Consider the following 10,216-nt stretch of genomic DNA (forward strand, 5'->3'; position numbering starts at 1 on the left):
GGTTGAAGCCTTGTTGTAAAGATGTTGAAATGTCAAGCAGTCAGTCAATAAAACTTTATTACTTTTCTACTATGAGTCAGGCACACTGCTAAGTGGGAAGGATACAAAGAAAATAAAAGGCAATCTCTGATCTCCAAGAGTTCACCGTCTAATAGGGGATACAGTATACAAACTCCAAGAGTTCACAGTCTAATAGGGGATACAGTATACAAACAACTGTGTACATACCAGCCATATTCAGGATAAATTTGGAATGATCTGCAGTGGAATGGTACTAGACTTAAGGGGTAACTGGGAAAATCTTTCCTGTAGAAGGTGGGACTTGAAGGAAGCAGGGAACAGAGATGAGAAGGGAGAGTATTCCAGGAATGGAACAGTACATCCAAAATGCTCAGTCAGAAGATAGAGTGTTTTGTTTGAGGAATAGCTCTGATGTCAGTGTTACTGGATAACAGAGTACTGTGGGGGAGAGATTGTAAGGTGTGAGAAGACTAAAAGGTAGGAGAGGGAAGGGATTTTAACAACAATCAGAGGATTTTATATTTTATGCTGGAAATGACAGTAATTTTTTGAATTAGGAGGGATAATGTCAGGTTTTATAATTATTTATTTACTATTATAATTCACTTATTTACTTAGACAACTGATTGAAGGATGAACTGGTTTGGAGAGACAGAGAAGACCAACCAACAGTCCCCACATAAGGTGAGGAAGCTCTATCCCAAGCCAGAGTCCGAGGAGAGAAGTCGAATTCAAGAGATGTTGCAAAGATAAAATTAACAAGCCTTGGCCACAGGCACAGTGGAGGGTGAGGGAAAGTGAGGAGTTGACTCGTATGTGACTGTGACTAGGAGGATAGTGGTTCCCTCAACAAGAGAGAAGTTGGAAAGAGGGGAAGGTAGTGAAGAGGTTAATGGTGAGGGGAACCCCAAAATACCGACGGTCCGGGTCGTGCTCGAATGAATTCGACTCAAGCCTTCTTAAAGCCAAAGAAAACAAAGTTTATTAAGGATTCGTCTAATTGGGTTGCCTCTTAAGGAGCCTAAGCTTTTGTAACGCTTGTATTCACAAGCGGGCCAGACACAATCCCACCTAGACAGAGTCTGAGCTGGATGGCATCTGAGCGCCTTGATGGAGGCAAGGTGGGACTTAAATACAGAAAAGAGTATAGGAGGGGTCTGGGGGGGTGGTCTGGTAGTCCAGGGTGATGGGAGGAGGGGTTTAGGAAGGGTCTTGAGGAGAATCAAGAAACATCAGACTTGGGGCGCCTAGGTGGGAAGCAGGTAGGGCAATCAAGGGATAACAGACAATGATCACAGATTTGTGTATGAAAGGCCAGATTCTGTGAGGAGATAGAGGAAACTCAATTTGAGTATGAAAGGCCAGGTTAAGTGAGGAAATTCCAGGGGAGCTCAAGGAAGTTCCTAGAGGCTGAACCTCATCAGTAGGAGCTGAAAGGTAATGAGTTCAATTGGAGGCATGTTGAGTTTAAGAGGAATGGGAATTTGTTTCATTTTGGTGGTAATAAAGCTCCAGTGGTTTTCTGCTTGGGGGAAGAGTAGGTAGGAGTGAGAGAATGTGGATCAGAAAATAAAACAAAATGTAATTTAATTTTTAAAAAAGAACCATTGGCCACTGGGGCTTCTTTGGATAAGGAATTAAACATTTTGTCAGACCCATGGCTTAATAATATCAATTTAGCAACTGGTGGGCATCATAGTCAATAAACATTTATTAGTGCCTACTCTTTGGCTAGCACTGTGCTAGGCCCCGGGGATACAAAAAAGAAAGACAGCCCCTGTCCTCAAGGAGTTTATAATCTAATGGAGGAAGATAATACAGCAAAAGAAGTTGGTGAGGGGGAGGAGAAGTAATGGAGTAAAACCAAAGAAGAAAAGTGAGGAGGTGGCTGGAAATTCTGAGCCCTTTCTAAAGGAGGGTTTGGGTAAGGGTTCCCCAGTCAGAGGGGAGAGGCAGCTAAATGCGCTGAAAAAGCTGAAGCAATCTCCATGACAAGATTTTCTGGTGATTATTATTATCCTGGGGGAAGGCTTCTGTTCCAAAGCCACCCAGCAGAGTAGCTGGTGGGGCATGAAAGGGGGTAGGGAGTGGGGGGGGTGGGGGTGGGGAGAGAAATACTTTGGGGAAGAAACCAATGAACAGATTATTGAGAAAGTACAGGTGAGAAGAAAGTAAATAAGGAGGGCCTGAAAGATGGCTTCATAAATGGATTATGGAGTGATTTAGCAATAACATAGTAGTTCTTCACAAATTTGCAATGTCACTAAATTAAGTCCTTAATTCTCCAAAGTTCTTAGCTTAATACCTATAGATAGGCATCTTTCTAACTTTTGGAAGAGGCAGACCTTTGAACGAGCATCAGCAGAAAACCAATGAAGTTCTGTCCCTTCAGAGCCTCAGGGTTTTCTTTGCTTTATCTAGCTGGAATCTCTTAGTCCTAGATACTAAGATCTTTAGAATAAAAAGCCAGGTTGTTCCAGCTTGCTGGTGCCCTCAGGCTTAGCCTTTTCTTTGAACCATACTTCCTAGCTCAGGGCTTGGGTTCCTCAGTTGGAGACCTCATCCTACAATATGATGATTATCTACTTATCTAATTTTCATTTCTGAATATTAAACAATAAGGGAGAGAATGATTACTTGCCCAATAGCCACTGAACAATTCAAAATTTCAAGGATTCTTCAATTGTTAAAGTACGTCTCTTCCATTTTCCCAGGGTAAATGACTGGATGCATATACGGTATAAACCAAGGGTGGAGAAAGTAAGAAGTTAACCAGGAAAAAAAAGAGTATCGTGAAAACCCAGAGAAGACCTTGTTATCCAGGACAATAGTGTCGAATGCTATAGGATGGTTAAGATCAAGGAAAATTGAGGAAAAAAAATCAAGATTCACTGGCAGAATTTTAGATGACATGGTTACATAACTAACGTATATTATAAAGAGTACTTGAGGGCCACATGTGGCCTTGAGGCTGCAGGTTCCCCACCCCAGAACAAAAACTAAAGGCCAGAAGCAAGGTCTTTGATCTTTGATACCTGTTTTGACCGAGTTCCTGACTCCTTCGTATACTGAAATGGCAGGCTTAGATGATCTCTAAATTTCCTTGCAGCACTAATTCTCACATCATCATCATAATTTTCTTCTCCTCTCCTTCTTCCTCTCCTTTTCCTGGTCATTCTTCTCAATCACTAACCCACCTATTCATGCCCCTCCCACTGAATAGAAGCCCTGCTTTGTAATAAATATCAAACTAGCCTTATTTCCTTTTTTTTTTCGTAAGGTTAGCAAGGCAGTATATCTGAGGAATGTTGTGAATACAGTGTACAGTGTACCTCCCTTTTAACAAAGCCTGAATGTTATTCTTATGAAAGAGATGGGTAGAGTCAAACTTAGTTGAATGACCTAACTTAAGAAGTAGTCATCAGAGGTCCAATGTCAACTAGAAATGAGGGTACCTCAGGAATATGTTCAGCCCTACCCTGTTTAACATTTTATCAGTAATTTAGATTAAAGGCAGGATGGAATCCTTATCAAATTTACCTATGACACCAAACTGAAGGATAAAGCTAACCCTAAGGTAACAGAGTCTGGATCCAAAGGTCCTGAGAGACTACAACATTGAACCAAACTGAATAAAACAGAATTTAACTAGAACAAATATAAAATCTTACAGTCAGGTTTAAAAAAATAATATTACAAGTTCACAATGGGGGAAGCATGATGAGACAGTAGTTTCTCTGAAAAAGATTGTTTTTGTTTTTTTAATGGCCTGCAAGTCAACCAATCAGTTGAATCAACTGTATTGTAGGTCAGCCAAAAAGGTAATTCATTCCTGGATTACACTTAAGAAAGTATTCAGGAATAGAAGTGATAGTTCTCCTATATTGTGCCACCATGATTCAGCTGCCTTCTCACCCTGGAACATCCTTCTACCATGCCAACCTTTTTCTCCCATTGGTGAACTTCTGGCCCAGACCATAGCTCCCAGCAATGTTTCTGATTTTCCATACTTTGCTACCCACCCCCATCCCTTTCAGTTCCCTTTTATGGATTGTCCTTCCTCCACTTGAATGTAAGCTTCTTGAGAGCATAGACTGGTCTTTTTACTTTTTTTGGCACAGTGCCTGGCACAGAGTAAGTTCTAACTCAATGTTTCTTGCCTTCGTTGCTTGCCTGCTTACCCTGGTCAGATCATATTTGATGTGCCATGTTCAGTTCTGGGTGCCACACTTTAGCAAAAACATGGATACACTAGAGAGGTTCTGGCAAGGATGGTGAAGGCAACTAGGTGGCCCAGTACACAGTGCTGGATCTGGAAACAGGAAGACCTGAATTCAAATCCACTTATTAGCTGTGTGGCCCTGGAAAATTCTTTAACCTCCACCTTCCTCATTTTTCTCAGATGTGAAATTATCCCAATAAACACCTACCTCAGGATGATGTGAATGATATTTATAAAGCACTTTACACATCTTAAAGCTCTATATAAAGGCTAGCTATTATTGTTATTACTACAACTTAAAGGAGAAGACTTGGGGAGGATGTGATATCTGTTTGTAAATTTTGGAAAGCTTGCTGTGTCCCAATCAGGCAGTCCTCAAACAGTTATGAAGTGCTCACTGTGGACTAGGCAGTGTGCTAAGCAATGAGTATACAAAGGAAGGCAAAAATAGTCCCTTTCTGAAGGGAGAGACAGCATAAAAGCTATGTTTATACACAGTATATATCCATAGACCAATGGTAATCTTGGAGTGAAGGCACTAACAATAAAGAGGACAGAGAAAGGCTTTTTGCAGAAAGTGGGACAATTTTCGCTGATGCTTGAAGAAAGTCTGGGAAACCAGGAGACAAATGAAGAGGGAGGGTCATTGTAGACATGAAGGACAGCCAGGGAAAATGTACTAAAGCTGAGACATGGGATGTCTTGTGCAAGGGAAAGCCTGGAGGTCAGTGTTGAGGGCCAGGGTGGAGTGCGGTTGACCAGATCAGGATAGGCCTTCGGGGAAACTGTTCTTTGAGACTGTGCTCATTATTATCCGGAATGGCTCTCCATGCCCCCCAGATGTTGCTGTCTCCGTGAGACCAACTAGAGAATTACAGAAAACAAGGGATATGTAAAATAGATGCCCTCTAGGCTAATAGTCTTTGAAGACAATAAGACTGGCCAAATCACTGGGACAGGAGACGAGCAGAAAGTCATGTAGACTTGCAGTTTCTGTCTATATATACCCTAACCCTCGGATCAATAGATGGAATTGGTCTATCTTTTCCCGTCTCCCGTGTCTTTCTTCTTCACCACATCACCAAGCCGTGTGGGGATGCAGGCCGTCCGCCACAGGTCAGTGGCACTGGATTGGAGAATATGTGAAGGGAGGGAGCAAAGAGTGAAAACACTGGACCGTTAGGAAGGGGCCAGGTTATGAAGTGCTTTAAAAGCCAAGCAGAAAATCCAGATCCACATCAGGTTATTTGATCCAGAGACCATGGGTCAGTCTCAGAGGCAAATTTAGACTGGCTAGAAGAATTGCCTAACAATTAGAGCTATTAAAAAATAGAATGGGCTGTCTCTAGAAGTAATGGCTTCCCCCTCATTAAAGGTCTTCAAGTAGAGATGTGTTAGATATATTTGTAAATGGGGATTCTTTTTGCATACATAAATTAGACTAGCAGGTAGAACTTCAACTTGGAAATGGTGTCATATAAATAAGCAAACTGTAATGTATATTTTTTATGATTAAATAAAACTTTTGTCTTTTGTCCTTTCTCCTCTTTTCCATAATAGTTTTTTTGTTTGTAGATAGTTTAAGGAATTATAGAGATTGCTTTTCTAATTCTGCTTTTCTGTTTCACAGTATTTTATTATGTAATTATATTCTTTACTGTCATCTTTCGTAAAAGAATTACACCATTACATTGATATATTCCATTTTTGGCCACCTGCTATCCTTCCATTGGACAACTGCAGCCTATTTATTCTGAAGATATGTAATGACTTGGCTAAGATCATGTGGGCAAGCATTCCCAAAGTGGTTGCTGATATCCCAGTCTCCTAACCCCTAGTCCAGGGTTCTTTTCATGGCACAACACTCTCTACTTAAGGGACTGTTAACACTTTCAAGACAGCAAAACAATTGACACTTTATTTAAAGTCTGAAATGTCTCTGTAAACTTCAGAGAAATATTAGCAGCTAAATTACCTCACCTTCTATGCAGCTATAACGAACAGTGCTACAGAAAGCAGGGTGATGATTTGGTTTATCAGAACTGGAAGATACAACATGCACAGTGGTAAGGAAAGGCCCCACGTGGTGCAATGTTCCAGGCCCTCCCCACCCCTACACCTTGGGTGGCTCAAAGGGAGGCAGAATAGACATCTCTAGTCTCTTCTACCCGACTCTTCTCCAAAGGAGGCTTTAATTCCTGCCAGGAGGGGAAGCAGAAGCTGCACTTTGCTCTCCTGAGGCAGAGGGGGTACTGAGCTAGAATTATATCTATGTGCCACCTTAAAATTGTTAGTCAAGGGGATATGATTGGGTTCCAACTAACTTCTGATCATTATGTCATTATATAAGGAGGACCCAAGTAGCCAATTGTGCTATTTTTTTACCACCTAATACTAATTCCACAATGAATATACAAAATGAATATCCACTTATCCAAATTTAGTAATTACTAAATAGTAACTGTTTCTCTTTTACCAAGGAACCCTGAGGATCTTCCCCTCCCAGTTTGATTTTTGTTGTTTTTTCTTTCCTTAAAAGGGTCCTTCCCTTGAGTAATTACTTAAAGAGGCCTATTCATTGAATGGATGTATCTTACTCAAAGTGGCCTAAAATGGCCAAGGACCCATCCTGGGCCATCTCCAGTTGTCCTGATGAATATCAGGCCACTGGACCCAGGTGGCTATGAAGGAGAAAGTGAGGCTGGTGACCTTGCACAGCCCTCCCTCACTCAAATCAAAGTCAACTGCAAGTCATGTCATCATCTTGATGTCATGGTCCTCTTGGAGAAGGAAGACAAACACAACTTATCCAAATCACAGCAAAACAGAAATCAGAGAAAGTACACATAGGAGAATGTACTCCAGACAGAACTGAATGAAGGAGCTCTGTCACTGGGATTAAGTTAACTCAGCTCAACCAAAAGAGAGATTTCTAGATCTCATCAAGAGGGAAGGTCCCTGAAGTCTCTAGTACAGCAAGCTGGAGACAGGGACACAATGGAGCTTCTCTCATATCTATCTATAATCGTTTCCTTCAGCAGCCTAAGCATGGTTGGCCTCTACTATCTTCCTTCTCAAAGCTGGAGGCCAGGAGCACCTGAAGCAATTCAAAGCTTAAATAGCCTTGAAGAAGACTGGATCTATCTCATCCTTGCCAACTCTGCCCCACCCCTCACAGAGGGCATTCATCTCCACCAATGAAGAGAAAGTCCCAATAGGCTTTGGGACAAGGATTATACAGATTTAGGTTAATTCAAGATAATTTGGAAAGAAGGATAGCACTTTCCAGCCAGAGGTGACACATAATCTAAGCTTTGAAGGAAGCTGGAAGTTCTAAGAAACAAAAGTGAGGATTGAGTGCATTCCAGACATAATGGATAGACTGTGTTATAGAGCAGGGATGCAGAAGAAGGAATGCTGGGTTGGGGAAAAGCAAGCAGGTCAGATTTGCTTGAGCATATAGTGTATGAAGGGAAATAATGTGAGATAATGCCAGAAAGATGGGTTGGAGCTACATCATGAAAGAGTATAAAGGTCAAGGTGAGGAGTTTGTGTTTGATTCTAAAGTGACAGGGAATCACCAAAGGCTCTTAAGCAGGAAAGCGACAAGGTCAGACTTGTTAAGCTCAAACAAAATAAGATTGTTTTAGAGTTCTGATTGTCTTCTCTGCTTCTATAGTACCCAACTCAAAAGCAGAGAACAAAAGGTGTTTCACTTTAGAAATTAATAATCTAAAATTTTTCAAAAGGTTGTATGTGTTCCTGAACTACTGGTAACAAGCATTGGTTTTACTTTTACAGTTAAAAAAATAATTAAAAGTCACATGACAACCAACAAAAGCTATTGCATCACTGTCAATAGCATAAATATTACTATTCTTTTACCAATGGTCAAATTAAGATGCCCAAAAGTTAGGTGATTGTCAACAGGCACCTCTAATTTAAAAAAATAATCAGAAACACACTTTCCCTCCCTTCCCCCCTCCCCAGCCAGGTCCTCTACTATACAAGACACTTGCCTGGAAAATGCATATTTGTGGGTGAAGTCACATCCTAAAGCAAAAAAAAGCTGCAAATATCCCAAATTAAGATATACAGTAAAATAGTTCTAGAATATCTATTGCTTCTTTTGGCTCCATTCAGCCGTACCTAAGTTGGAAGTTCTGTCAAACAACCCTGCCGAGTGCAGAAGAAAATCCAATATGATCATTTAAAAAGATCCCTAAGTATTCCAAAGGCCACAAACAGGGAGACTGTGCAAATGAGAATCAGAATGCCTAGAATGATACAGAGCTAAATGTTCCATGCATCAGCTATTTCTGTTAGGCTATTATTCACTTTGGAAACTGAAATAGAAATTGATGGGAAATAATAGAGGCTGTTGGGAAAGCAACCCCATCAGAAAAAGGGTATACTACTATTTTGATGTATGATTCCATTCTGCTGGAAGTTCATAAAAGCTATGCATCTGACCACATTCTTATTTCAAACTTTTTGGCCTCTCTAGGTTTTATTTCATGTTTCTGACAGCTGTACCTGCTAAGATACTGCATTTCCCAGAAGTCTGGTGGCCTCACCAGCAACGACCTGCAACCATGAATGCTCTAGGCTATTTTACCTTCCTTTAAAAACTTTGCTTCCATTACTTGGTTTCTCACTCTTTGAAGGAATAAAGTAAAATAGTATGGTTGGTTTGTTTTTTTTTAATCCAGACCTAGCACAATCCTATGCAGGTAGTTTCATGAAGCCCTGTGATAGTTATGGACAGCATACATGGAGAGGGATGTTACTTCTGATTGATTGAGAGATCTCTGAGCCTGCCAAGCCAGAGGAAGACTGACAGGCTAGAGAAACAAGATACAAACTTTTGAATGGAAAGCCAATTGAAAGAGGTAAGATGCAAACTTTTGAATGGCCAATGGCAAATTTCTCTGGAGCCACAGTCATGTGACTCACTCATTTCCTTTTACTTCCAGAACCTGCAGACTTTGTTCAATGATTTCAATTGTATGCAACTCTTTGTGATCCCATTTGGGGTTTTCTTGGAAAAGATGCTAGAGTGATTTGCCATTTCCTTCTCCAGCTCATTTGACAGATGAAGGAACTGAGGCAAATAAGGTTAAGTGATTTGCCCAGGGTCACATGGATATTAAGTATCTGAGGCCAGATTTGAACTGAGAAAGAAGAGTCTTCCTGACTCCAGGCCCAGCACTCTGTCCACTACTACCTGGCTGCCCACAGGGCAGGACTTCTTAAACTTTTACCACTCCTGACCCCTTTTAGCATTTCAGTAACATTCGTTGGCAGGGCATGCACAGTGCAAAGTGCGCATGCTTTGTATTCAGAAGCAAGGCTGCAGTGAAGTTACACAATGCAACAGGGGCCAGAAACACCTTAGATTCATTATGCATTTGATTTTTAATTAATTTTTAGTTGTTGCATTGTCAACAACCTTTTACTGTTGCCAGATTTTTTGTGACTCGACATGGGGTCAAGACCCACAGTTTAAGAAGTACTGCTAGAGAATGAAACCCTAGAGAATGCTGAATCTCCTCGCTGAGATCTTTGACTGAGCTAAAATTTCATTCCACTCTCATTTTAAGAGCTCATCTACTCCTGTGTATTCTTTCCTCTGCTCTAATCTGAATACTTCCTACAATGTCTTTTTTACCATTTCTTTGAATCAATGTGTTTGCTTGACAATCAAGATTGTTTTGGATATAACTAGCATCTGGAGAGAGGAGAACTAAATTAGCCAATGTGTTCCTCTTCCCTTCAGAAGAGCCAAGGAAATTGGCTTTTTTCTAAGCCCCTAAAAAAGCATCCTACCCTATGCTAAAAGTATTTAAGAGGTGATAGATACTCTGGTGTAGAATCCCTTTTTGGAGACAGGAGAACAAAGAAGTGACCAATGAGCGATGGCTGTCCTGAATCCTTTCCCTTCCTGAGCCAAGTTACTGACTATACTATTGC

This window comes from Notamacropus eugenii, chromosome 2 (genome assembly GCF_028372415.1).
Source record: "Notamacropus eugenii isolate mMacEug1 chromosome 2, mMacEug1.pri_v2, whole genome shotgun sequence".
Taxonomy (NCBI): Eukaryota; Metazoa; Chordata; class Mammalia; order Diprotodontia; family Macropodidae; genus Notamacropus; species Notamacropus eugenii.